At 35.3% G+C, this 23,038-nt stretch overlaps 1 long non-coding RNA gene across 2 annotated transcripts in view; it reads left to right on the top strand.

Moving 5' to 3' along the window:
• LOC123384938 overlaps positions 1–23,038 on the top strand; it is a 121,988-nt gene that overhangs the window by 58,784 nt on the left and 40,166 nt on the right. The window contains exon 3 of one of the 2 annotated variants that reach the window (XR_006596750.1): positions 20,609–20,678. The exons of the other annotated variant lie outside the window; for it this stretch is intronic. This is a non-coding gene — a long non-coding RNA (uncharacterized LOC123384938). The remainder of the gene's footprint in view (positions 1–20,608; positions 20,679–23,038) is intronic. 2 annotated transcript variants of the gene reach the window in all.

The following is a 23,038-nucleotide window of genomic DNA, read 5'->3' as shown; positions in this document are numbered from 1 at the left end:
ATATTTACAATTGTTTCTCTTGCTAGATTGTTCCCTTTGTTATTATATAGGGTTTTTCTTTATTGCAGTCTTTGTTTTAAAGTCTATTTTGTCTGATATAAGTATTGTTACTTGGGCTTTCTTTTCATGTTCATTGGCATGATAATGCTAATCCATCCCTTCACTTTCAGTCTGTGTGGTTTTTAGGCCTGAAATGAGTCCCTTGTAGGCAGCATAGGGAGGGGTCTTGATTTTTTTTTTAAATCAATTCTGTCATCTGATGTCTTTTGATTGGAGCATTTAGTCCATTTATATTCAAAGTAATTATTGATAGGTATGTATTTATTGGCATTTTGTCACTTGTTTTATGATTGTTTTGTAGTTCTCTGTTCCTTTCTTTTCTTGGTCACTTCCCTTGTGTTTTGATGGCTTTCTTTAGTGATATTCTTGGATTTTTTTCCCTGTATTTTTTGCATGCCTGTTGCTGGTTTTTGATTTGTGGTTACCATTAGGTTTGTATATAACATCTCATGAATATAGTAGTCTATAGTAGGTTGAAGGTTACGTAACTTTGAATCCATTTAAAAGCACTAAATTTTTACCCCCTCGGTGTTTTATATATATGATGTCATACTTTATATCCTTTTATTTTATGAGTCGCTTGACAAATTTTCATAAAATCATTGATTTACTTCCTTTGTGCTTTAACCTCTGTATTGGTTTTATAAATGATTAACCTACTAATTTTATTATGTTTGTATGCATCTGTGAAATTTTTTTCTTTCCTAATTTTCTTACTCCTGATTATGGCCTTTACTTTCCATTTGAAGAATTCCCTTTAATGAGAAAAACTCAATTTTTGTTATTTACAAGGTCTATACATTTTTAAAAATTTAATAGATTACAATCACCAATGAGAACTATTAATGGAAAATATAAATATACTTGAGTTGATTTCCCACAGGATGTATTTGGATAACTATTGATAAATATTGAACAAAAATTAAAAATAGATTTTTTTCTCTTCAATTTGCTTTGTCTAACAGTAATTACACTATAGGATTTTTATAAGTAAAATAACACATGAGAAGCTCAACATCAATTGAGGTATATAACAAAGTCTGAATACATGTTTTGATATTGAATAGTTAATATAATTATGATAATGGTGCATATCAACTTAAGAATGAATGTTATCTAAATCATTTTCTTTTTTCTCATACTCCCACCAGCTATGAAGGACAGTTTCTATTTTTCAACAACACTTGCTATAATAAGACTTTTAAATTTTTGTCAAACTGATGAGTATGAAATTGTATCTTGCTGTTACTTTAGTTTGTATTTCCCTGAGTTCTAGTGTTGTTGAGCTCTGTAAATTAACCACACATTTTGCCTAGTTTTTTTTTAATTAAAAGATTTTTTTAAATGTTTATTTATTTTGAGAGGAAGAGAGAGAGAACGTGTGCAAGTGGCAGAGGGGCAGAAAAAGAGAGAAAGAGAGAATCCCAAGGAGGCTCTGTGGTGTCAGTATGGAGTCCAACACAGGGCTTGATCTCATGAACCCTGAGCTCATGATTTGAGCTGAAATCAAGAGTTGGATGCTTAACAAACTGAGCCCCCAGACACCCTTAATTAAAAGATTTTTAAATTGAGATAAATTATATAACATTAAATTTGTTTTAAGTGTACAAGGTAATGATTTGATATTATATTACAAAAGGCTACCGTAATAAATTTAGATAACATCTATCACCATACATAGTTATAACTTTTTCTTCTAATGAAAATTTTGTAAGCTCCACTTTCTTAGTAACTTTCAAATGTACAATACAGTATTGTTGACTGTGGTCACCATGTTATAAATTGCATCCCCAGTATTTATTTATCTTACACCTAGAATTTTGTAACTTTTGACCCTCTTTGTGTCTTTTCCACCTGCTCCCCAACTGACCTTGACTCTGGCAAGCACATGTCTGTTCTGTTCTCTGTTTCTGAGTCCAGTTTTTTTGTTTTTGTTTTTGTTTGGGTTTTAGGGTTTTTTTTTTGTTGTTGTTGTTTTTGTTTGTTTTGTTTTAGATTTCACATTTAAGTGAGATTATAAGATATATGTCTTTAATTGGCTATAAGGTCCATCTATGTTGTTGAAAATGGCAGAATCTCCTTCCTTTTTGTGGCTAAATAATGTTCCACTGTGTATATAACATCTTTCTTATTCATCCATCAGTTGTTTTCATGTCTTGGTTATTGCAAATAATGCTGCAATGAACATAGGAGTGCATATATCTTTTTGAGGTAGTGATTTTGTTTCCTTCAGATGAATACCCAGAAGTGAAATTGCTAGATCATATGGTAGTTCTATTTTTAATTTTTTGGGTAAACTTTATATTGCTTCCACAACTGCTGCACCTTTACGTTCCCATCAAGAGTGAATAAGGGTTCCCTTTTCACCACCTTGCCAACACTTGTTGTTTCTTGTCTTTTTGATAATAGCCATCGTAAAAGGTATAAGTGATATCTTATTGTTATTTTGATTTGGGTTTCCCTGATGATTAGTGATGTAGGACACCCTTCCGTGTACTTTAGCCATCTAGTATGTCTTCTTTAACCATGTGTGTGTTTTTCTTCAGAAAATTCTCTGTTCAAATCCTCTGACCATTTTTAAATTGTATTTGTTGAGTTATAGGAGTTCTTTTTATATTTTGGATATTAACTCCTTATCAGATATATGATTTGCAAACATTTCCCCCTATTCAGTAAGTTGTCTCTTCATTTTGCTCGTGGTTTTCTTTGCTGTGCAATCCTGTAGTTTGATGTAGTCCCAACTGTTTTTTTGTTTATTTGTTTTCATTTTGTTGCCTTTATTTTTACTGTTAAATCCAAAAAAAAAAAAATCCCTATGATCGATGTCAAGGAGATAAATGCCTATGTTTTCTCCTAGGATTTTTATGGTCTTAGGTCTTGTGTTCAAGTCTAATCTATTTTGAGTTGATTTTTGTATGTATGATATAAGAGAGAGGCCCGGCTTCACTCTTTTGCATGTGGCTATCCAGTCGTCCCAACGCCAATCACTGAAGATACTGTACTATCCTCATTGTATATTTCTAGCTCCTCTGTCATAAATAAATTCACTGAACATTCATGGGCTTATTTCTGCATCTTCTATTCAGTTCCATTGATCTATGTGTCTGTTTTTATGCCAATACCTTATTTTTTGATTACTATAGCTTTGTAATACAGTTTGAAATCAGGAAAGCTGATGTCTTCAGCTTTATTTTTCTTTTTCAAGACTGCTTTGTCTTTGAGGTCTTTTGTGGTTTCATATACATTTTAGAATAATCAATTTCTGGAACATACAATCCATTGGAATTTTGATAGATATTGCATTGGATCTGTAGCTTGCTTTTGGTAATATGGACATTTTAACAATATTTTTTCCAATCCATGAGCAGGGATATTTTTTCAATGATTTGTGTCTTCAGTTTCTTTGATCAGTGTGTTATAGTTTCTAAGGTATAGGTCTTTTACCTCCTTGGTCAAATTTATTCCCAGTTATTTTATCCTTTTGGTGCAATTGTAAATGGGATTATTTTCTTACTTTCTCTTTCTGATACTTTGTTATTAGTGTGTGCAACAGATTTTTGTACATTGATTTTGTATCCTACTTTACTGAATATATTTATTGGGTCTAATGGTATTTTGGAGGAGTCTTTAGGGTTTTCTAAATATAATGTCATGTTATCTGCAAATGACAGTTTTACTTCTGTTTCATTTGGATGCCTTTTATTTTGTGTCTAATTGCTCTGTCTAGGATTTTCAATACTATGTTGAATAAAAGTAGAAAGAATAGTCATCCTTCTTGTGTTCCTGATCTTAGAGGAAAAGCGGTAGTTTTTTTTTTTTTTTTGGTGTCCTTGTGTGGTTTGGTATTAAGGTAATGCTGGCTTTGTAAAATGAGTTTGGGTGTTCACTTCTGTTCTATTATTTTGAAAGAATTTGGGAGGAATTAGTATTAATTATTCTTTAAATGCTTGATAGAGTTCACCAGTTGGTTCAGTCACCATTTGGTCCCAGACTTATTTTGGGGAGGTTTTTGATTACTGATTTAATCATCATATTAGTAATTGGTCTGTTCAGATTTTCTGTTTTTTTCTTGGTAAGTTGTATATTTCTTGGAATTATCCATTTCTTCCAGGTTGTTCCTTTGTTCATGTATAATTGTTCATAGTCTATTCTAATGATTTTTTGATATCTGTGGTATCAGTTGTAACACCTCATCTTTCACTTCTGATTTCATTTAATACATTTTTTCTGTCTCAGTGAGTCTAGCAAAGATTTATTAATTTTATCTTTGAAAAATTTCAATTCTTATTTTTACTCATCTTTTTTATTCTTTTTCTCCCCCATTGATCTTTTTTTTTGTCCTACGTTTCTCTTTAATTTCTTTCTCCTCTGATCTTTATTTCCTTCTACTTTTTTTTTCTACTAAATTTAGGATTCTTTTGTTCTTTAACTATTTACTTGAGGTATAAAGTTAGATTGTTATTTGAGATCTTTATTGTTCCTCAATGTAGGCATTAATTGCTATAAACTTCCCTCCTAGGAACTGTTTTTGCTGCATGACTTTAGTTTTGATGTGTTTTATTTTCATTTTCATTAGTTTCAAGGTATTTTTTTATTTCTCTTTTGATTTCTTCTTTGACCAGTTGCTTGTTTAGTAGCATCTTTACTCTCCACATATTTGTGAATTTTCCAATTTTCTACTTGTAACTGATTTCTAGTTTCATTTTATTGTTGTCCAAAAAGATACTTAGTATAATTTAAGTTTTCTTCAATTTATTAGGACTTGTTTTGGCCTAACATATAATCTATCCTGGGGGATGTTCTATGTGTACTTGAGAGGAACATGTATTCTGTTGCCTTTGGATACAATGTCCTTTATATGTCTAAGTCCATGTGGTCTAATGTTTCCCTTAAGGCCACTCTTTCCTTACTGATTTCCTGTGTGAATGATCTATATCCATTGATAAAATTAGAGACTTAAAGTCTCCTACTACTCTTGTAGTGTTTTCAATTTCTCCTTTTAAGTGTTAATATTTATTTTATATGTTTAAGTACTTCTACATGGGTGCAAAATATTTACAAATTTTATAACCTCTTGGACTGATGCTTTATAAGTATATAATGACCTTTACTCTTATTATAGTCTTTATCTTCAAATCTATTCTGTGTGATGTAAAAGTAGCTATTCTCGCTTTCTGTGGTTACCATTTGCATAGAATATCCTTTTCTATCTCTTCACTTTCCGTTTGTGTGTGAGTACTTATACATAAAGTGTATCTTTTGTACACAGTATATAGATGGGCCTTGTTTTTTTTTTTTTTTCTTTTTAATTTTAAATGTTTATCTATTTTTGAGAGCGAGAGATACAGAGCATGAGCAGGGAAGGGGCAGAGAGAGAGAGGGAGACACAGAATCCAAAGCAGGCTCCAGGCTGTGAGAAGTCAGCACAGAGCCCAATGTAGGGCTGGAATTCACGAACTGTGAGATCATGAGCTGAGCCAAAGTTCGATGCTTAACTGACTACACCACCCAGGCACACCAAATGGACCTTGTTTAACACTAACCACTCTGTCTTGATTGGACACTTTAGTCTACTTATTTTTGAAGTAATTATTGACAGTGTACTTACTGCCATTTTGTTATTTGTTTTCTGGCTGCTTTGCATCTCCATTCTTTTCTCCTTGCTCTCTTCCTTTGTGATTTGATGATTTTCTTTAGTGGCATGCTTAGGTTTCTTTTCTTATGTGTATCTACTATAGATTTTTTCTTTGTGCTTATCATGAGGCCTACACAAAACAACTTGTAACAGTTTAAGATGATACCAATTTCAGTGTGAATGGATTCTAAAGCTGTACATTTTTTTTTCTTTCCCTCATGTTTTATATTTTGGTCACAATTTTCATCTACTGAATTGCTTTATATCCGACTTTGTTTAAGTGCTATTGTTTTTCAGAGTCCTCTCCTAAATACATGAAACACTTTAGATGGAAACTAAAGTAAATAAAAAATAAAAACAAAAACCTTCACACATCTCTCTCTGCAAGTATATACCCAAGTCATTTGAATTTAATACCATCAATTACAATGGACTACACTGAGTAAATATTTTGATTTTAAAATATAAATAAGGATTCTTTACTTAACTGTTAACATTAACTATAATTATAAAATATAATTAAGAGTTTCATTGTTTTGTATCAGGAACTACCTGCAAATATCTCTAAAAATCTGCTGTGAACTTTGTATTGATGTGTATTACAAAGAAATAGAATATTTAGGATATAATCCATTATGTTTTCTTGGAGAATGGAAGGCACAGTAAGATATGGATATGATGGATTTCTACTTATTATTAAAAAATGCCTGTAGAAAATGCCACACATACATAATTCCCTTGTGCTAATGCTATGCCTTCTTTTGTCCCTAATGGAGTTGGCTTTTTAGTATCCCTCATGTTATATGACTTTTTTGTTGTGTAAATGGCTCTTCTATTTAGGATGTATGCATTCTTTGTCTAATATGTATTACAATAACCTTTTGGGATAACTTTGTATTTTTTGAGGTCGTTATTTACACCACATCTTTGCTTTTGCATCAGGTCTAGGATTTCTAAGTGTGCATCTGAATGCATAAATATGCAAAATAAACTAAGTTATCAAAGGAAAATAATCACCTAAGTGCAGATTTAGAGTGAAATTGTGTATGACTTTTATTTTCATTAGCACAGTATTTACAAAATCAAGCATATATGTAGCATAATCATTGTCTGTAATACAACTCAGATGTATATGTTTTCTCAAACCTAAACCATAACAATTGGATCACTTTCTAAAATAAGTATTTATCAAGCTCCTACTTTAGAGAAGCTGAAGACACATGGAAAAAACGAAGGGCAAGATTATTTTGTGCTTTCCCTATACACTTCCCCATATTTATTTGAATTAGAAGAATATAGAAAGATGTTAACTTGCTGATAATTTTTATCCCTCTTTCACATCTCCTACTACCTTCATCCTCATAAACTCCCCTTGCTCATATCCTGCAAATGCACTGGTTTTCCTACTACTGTTTCTTTAATGTTTCCAATATTCTCCTGCTCTGTCTTTGAACTGCTTGCTAGCTATGCTTAGAACGCTCTCCCACATGCTTGCTGTGTTGTCTCTTTCACAACTTTGTTTAAACTCCCTCTCTCATTGGGTCCTACCCTCACCTCTCTACTTAAAATTGCTGTTTCAGGGTGCCTGTGTGGCTCAGTTGGTTAAGCATCTGACTCTTGATTTTGACTCAGGTCATGATCTCATGGTTTCTGAGTTCAAACCCCACATCAGTCTCTGCAATGGCAGCATGGAGCCTGCTTGGGATTCTCTCTCTCCTCTCTGCCCCTCTCCTGCTGGAGCTCTTTCTCTCAAAATAACTGAGCAGACATTAAAAAAATAAATAAATAAAATTGCAACTATTTTCATTCTTCTTTCCTTGCTTTTAGTTTTCCCACAACACCACCTTCTAAAATACCTTATAAATGTTAATTATATTTGTCATCTCTTCTACTAGAGTATCATCTACTTGAGGACAAGTATTATTTTTTGCTTTTTTTTTCTTGTTTTCCTCACAGCTGTAACCTAGTGTGCCTAGAATACTTCCTGCAATGTGGTAGATATCCAATATATATTTGTGAAATGATTGAAGAATTAAATTTTATACTAACAAAGTAGCCAAATGTAGTGAAGTAGAATAGAACATGTCTAAAATGCTCTAAATTCATACATAGGAGAGATTTGCTATATGGTAACTTTGTTTTCAATTTGTTTTTATTGAAAAGATAATATTAAAAATTTATATTAGTAGAACTGTATAATTTTACAATTTCAACAAGTCTGTGTACTTTTTGTATGTTATCTTTTCATGTATCTAGTATGTTATTGAAACATCATATTGTGTACAGCGTTATGTTGTATTTCTGCCGTTGAATTATTTACTTACTCTTTTAATTTTTTTCCGGTTTTATTCAGATATAATTATTACTTGAAGTAATAATAGTTTGATAGCTTTCTTATAAATTATAGTTGCATAATACATATGTCAATACTTAATTCATCCATTGATAGAAAAAATATTTTCTACTGTACTTTTTATTTGAATTTTCTTTCTTTCTAATTTCTTTTTTAACGTTTATTTATTTTTTGAGAGGCAGAGACAGAGCATGAGCAGGGGAGGGGCAGAGAGAGAGGGAGTCACAGATTCCGAAGCAGGCTCCAGGCTCTGAGCTGTCAGCACAGAGCCCAATGCGGGGCTCAAACTCATGGAGTGTGAGATCATGACCTGAGCTTAAGTCAGACGCTTAACTGACTGAGCCACCCAGGCGCCCCTGAATTTTCTTACTTTTACTCAATTCATAGCAATTTTTGTTTGTATATATTATAATATGCCAATATTTTCCATTGTAAGTTTTTCTACAGTTTTAAAGTTAATGAAGTGTTCAGTTCTGCTCTTTTCCCCGTACAATCGTATCTCCTCTTATTTATGAAATTCCTAGTCTGGAGTATGATATAGGACAGAATTTGTCAATACATAGATCAAAACCACATGCTACCAGAAGCTTGTGGTTTGTTATACAAATGAAGCCGTCTCTAGTCATGAGATCTTGGAACATTTTTACAAGCGTGTGAGCTGATACCAAAGGACACTGTAACTGGAAAATAAGTGATGTATGGAACTCAGTATTCCCCTCCTAAATCACTATAATTAAAATAAAACCCTTTGGGACACCTGGAGGGCTCAGTCAGTTAAGCATCCAACTCTTGATTTTGGCTCAGGTCATGATCTCACCATTCTTCTTTTTTTTTTTTTTAATTTTTTTTTCAACGTTTATTTATTTTTGGGACAGAGAGAGACAGAGCATGAACGGGGGAGGGGCAGAGAGAGAGGGAGACACAGAATCGGAAACAGGCTCCAGGCTCTGAGCCATCAGCCCAGAGCCTGACACAAGGCTCGAACTCCCGGACCGCGAGATCATGACCTGGCTGAAGTCGGACGCTTAACCGGCTGTGCCACCCAGGCGCCCCGCATGATCTCACCATTCTTGAGTTCGAGCCCCATGTCTGGCTCTGTGCTGACAGTATGAAGACTGCCCACCCCCCCCATAAATAAATACACTTTTATACATAAATAACTCCATCAAATAACACTATACATTAACTTGTGTTCAAAGAGTACATAATCAAGAGATTTCAGTTTTAGATCTAATTGTGTTCTGAGTTCTCCATTTTATTTTTTCTGTCTGCCTCCACAAAAGAGAATTTTAAGTATGTTTGATTTAAAAGTTTAGTTTTAAATTTAAAGTTTAGTTTCTAAAAGGAAAATAGCCCAGCTGTCCCATCTTTTCTTTCAAAATTTTCTGCAACAATATGTCCTTTTTCCATATTTTGTAAACATTCTGTCAAGTTTCAAAATGTCCTCTTGAAAACTGTTCCTTAGGTAGATTTGTTTACATATTTAATTTGGGCATCTGGGTGGCTCAGTCAGTTACATGTTCAACTTCGGCTCAGGTCACGATCCCCTGGTTTGTGAGTTTGAGCCCCACATCGGGCTCTGTGCTGACAGCTCAGAGCCTGGAGCCTGCTTCAGATTCTGTGTCTCCCTCTCTTGCCAGGGGAGGAGCAGAAAGAGAGGGAGAGAGAATCCCAAGCATTCTCTGAACTATCAGCGCAGAAGGCTCCACTCCTTTGCAAAAACCCTCACCATCTCTGATTATATTTATGCTTTCTTATGTATTATTTGTTATTTTTGAGTGGAATGTTTGTTTTTATTATATCTTAATTAGAGGTTCTTTTATGGTATCATGTTAGCATTTGAACCTTCCTTTGGAATTTTGTATGCAGTTCAGATCTCAAAACTATAGGACCAGGCAGAAAAAAATTAAAATTATGGTAATAAGGAAGAAGTTTATGTAAGATCTTGAATCATCCCTATACCCCTCTTACATATCTTTCCTACAAAATCTCAAAATTTTTCATCTATTCTGGGATAATCACCTTCTTTCTATACAAATTAACTTTTAAGACATTTATTCAGTCGGGCGATCCACTCCTTCAGTTCCTCATCACTCCTCCACCCCGCTAATTTGGTAAAGCGGGTTTTCAACTGCCCATTGCAATTCACAATCAGTCCACTACTTTAGTAGATAATAAAGTAAGTATGTGATAAATCTAGTGTATATGATGCTTTTTAGCCCACTGTTGTACTGCATCTGTAGTAAAAAATATTCCTTGATCAGGTGATACACTGGTTGAAAACTTCTGGCTCCAGACCTATAGCAGTGTTTGAAATATTTGCTTCAGTTACTGCGTATGCAAATCAAAATCCAGAATCAGTGTATATCTCCAGAAAGCCCTACTGGGACCATGGGAAATAGGCCAGCTATGGGCCAATTTTGAATCTATCCATTATGGACTGGATGTTTGTGTCCCAACCCTCATTTCCCCAAATTCATATGTTGAAACCCTAACCTCCAATGTGATCATACTAGGAGGTGAATCCTTTTGGAAATAATTAGGTATAGTTGAGGTCATAAGGATGAAACTCTCATGGTGGGATTAGTCCCTTTATAAAAAGAAAAAGAGAATCAGAACTTTTATTTGCTTCCATGCAAGAATATAGCAAGAGCGAAGCTCTCTGCAAGGCAGACAAAGGACACTTACCAGGAACCTTACCAGGAACCCAAGTATCTTGATCTTGGGTTTCTAGGACTCCAGAACTATGGGAGAATAGATACCTTGTTTGTTGTAGCAGCCTGAACTAAGACCCTCTCAATAGCTGGCCCATAGTTGCTCTTAGTTTTTGTATGTTTCTATTTGAAAAACAATTGTTACCACATTTCAGGCTTTGTAGTGGTTCAAATTAGTAATGTATTTTTTTTCTCTCTTATTTCAATGATGAAATATCTCCATGACAATCATTTCATAAACAGAAGAGAATTCTTTGAAAGAATAAATAAGGGCATCCACTTACTGGTTCTAGTCTCTTTCTGAAGTTAGAAACGGGGTTCTTTTGAGATTATCAACATACCCCCTTTGCTTTTCTCCCTTTAAGCCCACCACATTTTATAATGTGTCACCCAAGTTGAAATTTAATTTTCTAGTTATCTAAGACTCATTTTAAACCATACTGTTAGTCTGTTGTCTACTACCCAGGTATTGCTAACAGCCATATCCTATCATTATTGTTATCGATTCCTTCAGGATGCCACTAGGAACACTGCTCCCAAGTCTGCCTATTGAGCAGATTTACCTTTCCTTCCTTTGTTTAAGGTACACCTGTTAGCCAGCAGCAGTGAAGCTCCTTTCCAAATTAATTCTTGTCACTCCACCCATGAACTACCGCCTTTAAATCAGACTGCTTGTCTGGCATTCTCAGATACTGATCATAGGGAAGGGACTATTTAGCTTTGGAGTTAGGTAACTCAGTGGTACGTATTGCAGGACCCAATGTCACCCCAGCCACCTCTTCATAAATGCAATAAGTATTCTTGTGCGTAGTACCTGTAACAATATCCTAAATATGATATGTCCATTTGATCAGAGAACTCTTCTTTGAATTTCATTTTTTTTAATTTTTATTTTTTTGAGACAGAGAGAGACAGAGCATGAATGGGGGAGGGTCAGAGAGAGAGGGAGACACAGAATCTGAAGCAGGCTCCAGGCTCTGAGCTGTCAGCACAGAGCCCGACGCGGGGCTTGAACTCACGGACGGTGAGATCATGACCTGAGCCGAAGTCGGCCGCTTAAGCAACTGAGCCACCCAGGTACCCCCTTTACATTTAATTTTCTAATGGAGGGCTGTTGTGCTATAGTCCACGGCATGATGAGTATTATTGCAAAATAATCTTTGTTTTGTAACAGAAGTAGTTTTAACAAAAGCCAGAAAATAACCCACTAATGGTCTCACACAGGTTACATATTGTTGGTAAGACTCAGTTCTAGCCCAAAATCCCAGAAGTTGCTGCTGGGTAGCAGTTACGGGCTTTTGACTGAGTCTCTAGTTAGCGTGATGGATGACACAGTATCATTTAAACACTGAGGCCCTAAGAAGGGTGATCAACTGTCTTGACTTGTATATGAATTTCATTGAAAGTTTTGAATCCAGGAAACCTAACCGTAGGCTGGAAAAGGTTTTAGTAGCCAGTGTAGATTGTTGTGGAATAGTATGAAACCATGTAACAGGATCATTGGCCAAATATAGGGACTGAAAGCTACACTGTTTTTAGTGTCAAACAGATATCGCATAGATTATACACCTTCCGTGGTCATGCTCACTCTTTTTACCCAACTGTTGATATTGGTAACCATGATTTACTGTTCACAGTAATGAATCTTTTTTGGCACCATTCTAACGATGCAGTTCATGTGTGTTGTGATTATTTGTGGATTAACTGTTGGGCCTTGTAATGCAATCGTGCTGGTTTTCTCTCTAACCTTGTGAATATTACAATATTTTCTGAAAGTTCAGATAATGAAAATGAGGATGATTACAATACCAACACCAGCCAAGCTCCGATATCACTTACAAAAAGGTTAACTCGGTTATTTTATTAGCAATGGAAGGACATATACAGTGGCATTAGGACCAAAGCAGAGCATACTGTACAATACACACACACACACACACACACACACACACACACACACACACACAAAACAATTTGAGATTGGGCATGGTGGAGACCAGATCTCTCAAGTCTGTAATGATACAGTCAAGTATTTCTACATACATTGAAACCTTTGTTTCCCAAAAAGATACTAGTGTTCAGAGAAAAAAAAAGTGGCCAATGAATTAACTTGGGTATACCACACAAATGAATGTGCATTATTATATTGTTCCTCTTATTGCTTTCTGAAACTGAACACAGTTTCATTTCCCATCTTAAACATTGCAACTAAATTATCCTATGGGCAGACAAGAGGTTTTGATAACAGATGTTTGAGTATCTTAGAGTATTGTTCTGGGGTGAATACTATTCCCCTAAAGTCCTATCCTGCTAGAATCCCAAAATACGAAATTGTTTGGAAGTGAGGTCTTTGTAGGATGTAATCAGGTTAGCTGGAAGTTAAGCATCCTGGATTAGAAAGTAGGTCCTAAATCCAGTGGGTTCTGTCCTTATAAGAAAGCCCTGTAAAGACACAGAGATGCACAGACACAAGAAGGATGTGATGCGATGGCACAGGCAGAGATTGGAATTATGCATTTATAAATCAAGGAATACCAAGGATTGCCAGCTACCACCAGAAGCTAGGAAGAAGCATGGAAGAATTATTCCCCAGAGCTTTCAGAGGGAACACAGTGCTGCCAATGCCTTGATTTTGAACTTCCATCCTCCAGAACTGTGAGAAAATAAATTTCTTTTAAGTCATTCAGTTTGCAGTAGTTGCCAAGGTAGCCATAGAAAAGTGAAACAAGTCTAGAGCTCATTCTGCCATACGTTACCAAATGGCATGCTTTCTAGAGTATGTAAAGTGATGTATTAAATCATACAACCAAAAAAAAAATGTTCTCTTAGTACTTTTACTTGAGAAATATTTAGTTTCAAAGTATCTCATTATTACTATGAAGATTTTAATGAAACCACAGGAAACAAATATCTTGTCAAAGTAACACTAGACTTTATCTATGCATATTTAGCAGCTAACGTGTAAATGTTGGCAAATTTCATTCTGTCTGTAGGTTTCGTATAGGGAAAAATAAAAAGCTGACCTGTCTAATGTCCTATACGTGTTGGGGAGAAAAAAAAAAAGAAAAAGAAAATCGCTGCTAAAAAGGAATATGATATTCTCACCTGTGATTCTGAGACTTTCATAATGAAAACTTATGGATAAATGTGTTATGTTGAGACGTTGAGTGATAGCACCCAAAGATACCCAGGTCCCAATCCGTGGAAACTGCGTATGTTAGTTCTTTGGCAAAGGAATTTTGCAGCGGTGATTAAATTATGAATAATGATACTGAGAGACAAACCAAGAAATAGACTCTTAACTATAGAAAACAAACAGATGGTTGCTAGAGGGGAGGTGGGTGGGGGGATGGGCAACATAGGTGATGGGGATTAAGGAGGGCACTTGTGATGAGCAGTGGGTATTGTATGGAAGTGTTGAATCAGTATATTGTACACTTGAAACTAATAATATGCTGTATGTTAGCTAACTGGAATTTAAATAAAAAAACTTAATAAAAAGAATCCTGGGGTTTTATTTTTTTTTTAATGTCTGTCTATTTTTAAGAGAGAGAGAGACAGAGGGGGGCAGCAAGAGAGGGAGACAGAAGATCCAAAGTGGGCTCTACGCTGACAGCACAGAGTCTGATGCGGGGCTCAAACACTCGAACTGTGAGATCATGACCTGAGCCAAAGTTGGACAGTTTACCAGCTGAGCCACCTAGGCACTCCTCCCCAAAAAAGAATCTTGTGATGGTGAGATTATCCTGGATTATCCATGTGGGTGTTACATGTACTTATAAAATGGCTTTTATTGCTGCAAACCATGTAAAAAGTGCTAAAGTGTTGTTGGTCTGCTGTATGTAAATACTGGTCTTGAGATATTTACAAAGTGTAGGGAAAAAAATCCTTCTGTAATTAGGAAATGTAATGAGGATGAGAATGGAGAAAAGGATTAGGATAAAATAAAAATGTATATGCTGTTTCTCTAAAATGTTTGATGATCTTTGACAAGGCTATAAGAAGTTTAGGGAATAAGCAGGATCTGAATTGATCAGTATTTTGTGTAAGTTCTGACAAAAAGTGATATGGTGAAACAAATACATCATTTTGGCAATTAACACTCAAAATTTAAAAAAAAAAATCACCAGAAATGAAAGCCAAGCTAAGTAAGATTTCTCAATTTCTTTACTAAAACTAAATTTACATGGAATACAAATTCTATTTCATAAGATCAACTACTTCTGTGCTCTCAAATTGTTTTCTCTGAGAAAGGTTTAACTTTTAATACCAAATGTGCTTTAGAATGTTTAAAATTATGCATATTTTAGACTTAGTCTATACGACGAGTTTATAGATACAAATGGCCTGTTTGGCAAACATCTGGCAATCTACCAAAACAAGTCTATAGATACAAAGTGGGTATTTTTATAGTGCAGACCATTAATTTCTAAGTCTAAAAATCTGCTTTTTCTAGGAAAAATTCTGAGTATTTCATGTTCAAGAGTATTTGTTGAGGTTATTTCATTTGATGTTGTCTTAGATTGACATCAGGACTCTGTAGAATGTGGACCTGATAAGAGCAGAACTGCAAATCAGTCAATTGTACATTGACTGTACTGAATTTACCACTACTCTAAGTTTCTTTAAAAAGAAAATGGGGGGTGGGGCACCTGGGTGGCTCAGTTGGTTAAGCATCTGACTCTCGATTTGGGCTCAGGTCATGATCTCCGGGTTCATGAGTTCAAGCCCCACATTGCTGGGCTCTGCGCTGACAGTGCAGAGTCTGCTTGGGATTCTCCCTCTCTTCCTCTTTCTCTCTGTCTTTCCCCCACATGTGCGTGCTTACTCTCTCAAAATAAATAAATAAACTTAAGAAAAAGAGAAAGAAAATGGAAATACTTTACATGCTAAATTGTCCTTTACGCTTGTAGACATATCTGAAAGTGTGATTTTCTGCAAAAAAAGAAGGATGTAATAAAGGATATGGGCAATTTTGAGAGGAAAGAGGAAAGAAAATTATCCTTCTATGTTATAAGGCAGAAAGAAACATTGTGCCTGAAAGATCCTAAGGTGGTTTCTATGATGCCCACCTCCCACTATTCCCCTTCTTGCGATCCCTTACTCTTGAGTGTGAGCAGGACTTGTGATTTGCTTTTCTTTATTATTCTTTCTTTCTTGCTTGCTTTAAAAAAATTTTTTTTCAACGTTTATTTATTTTTGGGACAGAGAGAGACAGAGCATGAACGGGGGAGGGGCAGAGAGAGAGGGAGACACAGAATCAGAAACAGGCTCCAGGCTCTGAGCCATCATCAGCCCAGAGCCTGACGCGGGGCTCGAACTCACGGACCGCAAGATCGTGACCTGGTTGAAGTCGGACGTTTAACTGCTCTTTTTTAAAGAGCAGTTTAGATTTACAGCAAAATTGAGGAGAAGGTACAAAGGTTTCCCTTATACATGCATAGCTTCCTGAATTATCAACATCCTCCACCAGAGTAGTACTTTTGTTACAGCTAATGACCCTACATTGATACATCCCAATTACCCTAATTCTATAGTTTACATTATGCTTCACTCTTGGCATTGTATATTTTATGGGTTTAGATACATGCATGATGATATGGGTCCCATTTGGTGATAGCATACAGAGTATTTTCACTGCCCTAAAAATTATCTGTGCTCCACTTATTCATCACTTCCCTCTAACCCCAGCTCCTAGCATCACTGATCTTTTTGTTGTTTCCATAGCTTTACCTTTTCCTGAATGTCATAGAGTTGGAATCATAAGGTATGTGGCCTTTTCAGAGTGGTTTCTTTCACTTAATAATATGCATTTAAGGTTCCCTTATAACCTTTCATGGCTTGATAGCTTCTTTCTTTTTAGTGCTGAATAATATTCCATTTTCTGGATATGTCAGAGTTTATTAATTCATTTACCTGAAAGGCATCTTGGTTGCTTTCAAGGTTTGGCAATTATGAATGAAGCTGCTATAACCATCCATGTTTAGGTTTTTGTGAGGACGTAAGTGTTCCACTCCTTTGAGTAAATAACAAGGAGTAACACTGCTGGTTGGTAAGCTACGATTAGCTTTATAAGAAACCACCAAATCGTCTCCCAATGTGCTTGTACCATTTTGCATGCCCACCAGCAATGAATGAGAGTTCCTGTAGCTCCATATCTTCATCAGTATAGCGTATTGTCAGTGTTCCAGATTTTGGCCATTCTAATAGGTGTTGACTGGTATCTCGTTTTAATTTGCATTTCCCTGGTGACATATGATGTAGAACATCTTTACATTGGCTTATTTTCCATCTGTATACCTCCTTTGATGAGGTATCTTTGTTGAGGTTTTAAGGTTTGTGGCCTATTTTAACAAGATAGTTTAATTGTTGAATTTTGAATTCTTTGTGTATTTTAGTTAAATGCCCTTTATCAGATATATATTTTGCAAATATTTTCTCCCAGTCTGTGTGCCATTTTATATTCTTGGCATTATTTTTCACAGAGCAGGAGTTTTTAATCAAGTCTAACATCCATTTTTATTATACGTTGTGCTTTTGATGTTGAATCTAAAAAGTCATCACCATTATCCAAGGTCATCTCGGTTTTCTTCTGTGATAGCTTCTGACAGTTCTATAGTTTTGCATTTTACATTTAGGCCTGTTATCCATTTTGAGTTAATTTTTATGAAGGTAGTGAGGTCTGTGTCTAAATTGATTTTTTTTCTTTTTTTTTGAATATTGAAGAGACTATCTTTGTTCCATTTTATCGTCTTTGCTCCTTTGTCAAAGGTCAGTTGACTATTCATGTGGGTTAATTTCTAGGCTCTCTTTTGGGTTTCATTGAGTCCGTTTGGTTAATTTTGCCAATACCACACTGATTTGATAATTGTACTTTTATAGTAAGTCTTGAAGTCAGGTAGCATTAGCCCTCCAACTTTGTTCTCCTTCAATACTGTGTTGGTGATTGTGGGTCTTTTGCCTCTTCATATAAACTTGGTAGCTAGTTTGTCAATTTCCACAAAGTAACTAGATTTTGATTGACATTACATTGAATTTACAGATCAAATTGGGTTGGACTGACTTCTTGAGTTACATTGAATCTTCCTATCCATGAACATGGACTATGTCTCCAGTTATTTAATTCTTTGATTTTATTCATCAAAATTTTATAGTTTTGCTCATATGTACCTGGTACATATGTTATTTGATTTATACCTAAGTATTTGATTTTTGTGGGTGCTAATGTAAATGGCTTTGTATTTTTAATTTCAAATTCCATTTGTTTATTGATATATAGGAAAATGATTAACTTTTGTATATTAGTCTTGTGTCCTGCAACATTGCTGTAATCCCTTTTTAGCTCCCTTTTTAGGAATTTTTTTGTTGATTCTTTGGATTTTCCATGTGGATGACCGTATCTCCAAACAAAGAAAGAGTTCTTTCTTTCATCCCAATCTGCATAAATTTTATTTCCTTTTCTGGACTTAATGCATTAACAAGGACTTGCAGTATGATGTTCTAAAGGATTGGTGAGAGGGGGCAGTCTTGCATTGTATGTGATTATAGTGGGTCAGCTTGAAGTTTTTTACCATTACGATATTAGTTGCAGTTTTTTTTGTGTGTACATTCTTTCTGAAGTTGAGACAATTGTCTTATTTCACTGAAAATTTTTCTCATGATTGTTAGATTTTGTCAAAAGTTTTTCTGCATCTATTGATATGATCATATGGCTATTCTTTTTTTAGCCTGTTTATGTGATGAATTATATTAATCATTTTTCTACTCTTTAACCAGCCTTCCATAACTAGAATAAATATCATTTGATCATGATGGATAATTCCTTTTATAAATTGTTGGATTTGATTTGCTAATTAAAGTTTCCTAAGAATTTTCCCATTTGTGTTGGGAAATGTGTCTTAGATTAATTAGCTAAACACTGTAGGTCATATGATTAACCAGAATCTGGAACTGAATCTTAGCTTGATATTCAGATTGTGAATGAACAGTATATCCTCCATATAATATATTAGTACTTCCAAGTTAATCAAGTATAAGTTTCTTCTCTCAAGACTCTGGCAATAAGGAGGAGAGTTTAAATTGTCTAAAAGCACAATATTATAAACACTAAAAAGTATATTAGAGTTTGTCTCACATGATGGCACATTGGTTCTAGCTTTTCCCCTCATTTTTCTTCTTTTTAAAGAGTTTTTTGTTATTGAATAGTGTTAGCCTAATTGACCACAGACTACTGATCCCTTGAACACAGAATACCAATCTCTCTTTGAACTAATACCATATTGGCAGAACTGATGCTATTGAATCAACACTCCATGTTTTCCTCTATACTCCAAAGTTAACCTCCTGGATCCATCACCTTTCCTCCAAGGCCATACTGGACTATTAAAGAAAGAATTTGTGGGTGCTTACAGATTTACATGCAACATATATTTCATTAAAGCTGAAATTTCTTGGTATCTCCCAGGGTATCTAACATTGATCTAAATTAACCACTGGGGGGTGTACAGGTAATTTTAAAAGTTCTTAACTTGCGGAGCGCCTGGGTGGCTCAGTCGGTTAAGCGGCCAACTTCGGCTCAGGTCATGATCTCGCGGTACGTGAGTTCGAGCCCCACGTCGGGCTCTGTGCTGACAGCTCAGAGCCTGGAGCCTGTTTCAGATTCTGTGTCTCCCTCTCTCTGACCCTCCCCCATTCATGCTCTGTCTCTCTCTGTCTCAAAAATAAATAAACGTTAAAAAAAAAGTTCTCAGCTTGTATAAATATTAAAACAGTACAAAAAGCAGATAGAATTACAATGCTTTGGAGAAGGTCATAGTAGTCTCCCATTCAAACATCACTCCCATTAAAATAGTATACTATGGTAAGTTCAGAATACCAATATTTCTTCTAAAATTCTAGACATTTGTTCTTAAATGCTTGCTTTAGGCCAAAATCATACTTTGAAGTCTGTTAAAGCTGTATCGCAACATCTTCCTAATATAATTCTATTACCCTTTAAGTTTTGATTGGCAGGTTTAGTTATGACAGTACTTTATGCATCAGTATCTAGCAATTCCAGTAAAGTATCTTCACCATAACTAGACCATTTTTATCAAGGCAAATAGATTTGAGTCCCCTGCTGGGGTTGTACCTAGAGATCCTAGCCATCCTGCCATTCAAAATTGTAATACTTCCTTTACTTCACAACACTTAATTGGCACTGTTTTGAAGGGATTCTAGATTTCTTCTTTGTGTTATCCTTTTTAAAAATTCATCATGGCTACTGTAAGTAGAGTAAATTAATTGTGGTCTTTGCGCAGTATTAGGAGTTGGTAGAGCAGCTAAACCACTTATTTATTTATTTTTAAATAGGGATGCATTAAAGTTTTATTAGCTACTACATCTATCTCCTCCTTTTTAAGTCATTTTTAATTAACTGTCAGAACACTTCTACCTGGCTTAATTGTCCTAATGCTATTTCATGCATTTTATTTGTATTGTTTACTTTATTCTGAAATCCTATTTTTGCATTATTCAACCCCATTCTGGGGAAGCTCAGCAAGGAGGTGCATCACAACATCTGTCACATCATTCTGCCCTTATGTAGCAGAATTATTGTAACAATAAGGCTACATAAGGAGTCCAAGCAATTGGAACCTCTCTTCACCGCATCTTTTATCAAACATCACTTGGGTCAAAAGCATAGAATTAGGGAATATTTTAGTATTATCATAAAATGAATCCACATGTGTTTGCCTTTGCCACATTTCAGCCTCAGAAACATTCCATTTAATTGCTTAGGATGAATTTAGACAACTTCCTTCTCAGGCTCTAAATTACATATCTCCATTTTATCTCACTCAACAGACTGAGAGTTCATCCATCCTGCTATATTTCTGCAAAAGTTGAAGTTAATGAGAATCCTGACCAAGACCGGGTGTGTCTTTTCATTTGGTAATATCTACTACAAGGGTAATAGTTCCTAGACCATGAGTGCTTAGGACCTATATCAATAGGGTTTGAGAAGAAAGCTATTGATAGTATCCCACAATATGACTTGATGGTTGAAAAATATTCCTATGTTTTAAGACTCTTAATTCCAATCTCGTGTGACCTCTAAAATCTTTTCAGTGGTTTATTATTGAATGAGGGCCAGATCTGGCCACCTATTTTTGGTGTCATGTTTGTCCTCTCAACATATAGGATCATGGACTATAATCTGGAGGCCTTGGCAGCCTTGAGATTTGTTATCAGTTACATTCATTTTCTCCAAAGTGATCAAAAGCAACCAAATTACCATACAAAGTGGCTGATTTCCCCCTTTGAATTTCTTTTCTAATTCATTTAGCTACCCTACCCCGCCCCCACCCATGCACCCACACACCTATTGTGGATATGCCGCCTCCAGTTTCCATTGGTATGTGTTCCCTGGGTTCAGTGGTCACAATGCTAGTGAGGACCTCAAAGCAGAAGTTGTCAAGATGTCACTTTGGCTTTACAGATTGTCCATTCTGCCACTCCTTGACTTTTTCCCCAAATCAAGACTTAGCAATTATTTATAATACAGAGTCAAGAGTATTGCAGTTATCCTGTTACTGGTGCTAACTCAGCAATTAAACAGAGTCAGATAAGTGAGAGAACATCCACAGAGTAAATTCATGTAAGGTGTTCATAAACATAAAGGATACGGTACAGCAAGAGAAAGAAAGTACAGGAAATTATCTTAGGGTTGGGAAAACTTCCAAACCAGCTCCTAGAGATGTTTCTCAGCCACTCAGAACGTGTTTCATCTTCAAACTATGTGAAATGCCCTTGTTTCTGGAGAGCCAAAGCACAAGTTGATTAAGGGATCTTCTATACCCCACTGGGAAAGTATCTAAAACCAGGCTGTGTACCCAGTTAAACCAGGTGTATGTATAACGTTAATGTATACATTTTCAGGAAACAATGAGGAGAACATAGAGTTGTTCCCAGGAAAACTGTAAAATTTCAACCGAAAATTAAAAAGTACTAGGTAGCACAATTTATTCTTATCTTGGTTAAGTATTAGCTTCACATTTTTCAAGCACAAAGCTATCTCAGACTGGTTTTAAGATAAACCTACTTTTACATGTCTACTCCTAATTTGCAGAGATCTTTTACTTATCATGAAATGGTGTTGAATTTTGTCAAATTATTTTTTTTGCATATATTGAAATAATTGTCATCCCCCCCCCTTTATTTACTGATATGGCAAACCGATGGACTTAAAAATTTTTTATTAATAAACTTTATTTCTTAAAGCAGTTACAAGTATACAGAAAAGTGAACAGATGCATAGGGTTCCTGTGTGTTTCCTTTCCCCCAACCCATGAAAAGTTTTCCCTACTGTTGACATTTGCACTGGTATACTACATTTGTTACAAGTTATAATTCAATATTGATACAATATATTTTTAATTTTTTTAATGTTTATTTATTTTTGAGGGACAGAGACAGAGTAGGAGCAGGGGAGGGGCAGAGAGAGAGGGAGACACAGAATCTGAAGCAGGCTCCAGGCACTGAGCTGTCAGCACAGAGCCTGACATGGGGCTCAAACTCACGAACTGTGAGATCATGACCTGAGCTGAAGTTGGACACTTAACTGACTGAGCCACCCAGGCGCCCCAATACTATATTATTAACCAAAGTCCATAGTTTACATTAGGGTTTATTTTTTGTGTTGTATAGCTTTCATGTCCTGTATTTACCATTAACTATCATGCAGAATAATTTGATTATTATACCCTAGCTTGACCTATTTGTCCATATGTCCTTTACTCCACCCTCAGCACCGTCCCCCACTCCCCACGGGCAACTACTATCTTTTTACTAGAAATGTTACATTTTCTAGAATGTTGTATAGTTGGAATCATATGGTATGAAGCCTTTTCAGACTGAATTTTTGCTTAGCAATATGCACTAAAGTCCCTTCCCCTCCCCATGTCTTTCCAGGGATTGAAAGCTCATTTATTTTTTCACTGAATAATACTCCGTTCAATGGATATATGATTTTTTTACTCATTTGCCTATTGAAAGACATCTTAGATACTTGGTAGCTTCTAAGTTTGGGCATTATGAGTAAAGCTGCTTTTAACATTTGTATGCAGGACATACGTTTGTTTACTTTAGATATAAGTTTTCACTTTATCTGGATAAGCACCTAGGAGTGCAGTTGAAAGGTTAGATGGTTAGACTGTGCTTGCAAGAAACCACCAAACTATCTTCCAAAGTGGCTGTACCATTTTGCATTCTCACCAGCAGTGTATGAAACTTCCT

This window comes from Felis catus, chromosome B1, assembly GCF_018350175.1.
Source record: "Felis catus isolate Fca126 chromosome B1, F.catus_Fca126_mat1.0, whole genome shotgun sequence".
Lineage (NCBI taxonomy): Eukaryota > Metazoa > Chordata > Mammalia > Carnivora > Felidae > Felis > Felis catus.
The sequence above is the reverse complement of the archived record's forward strand: the minus strand, read 5'-3'. Positions and strand labels throughout refer to the sequence as shown.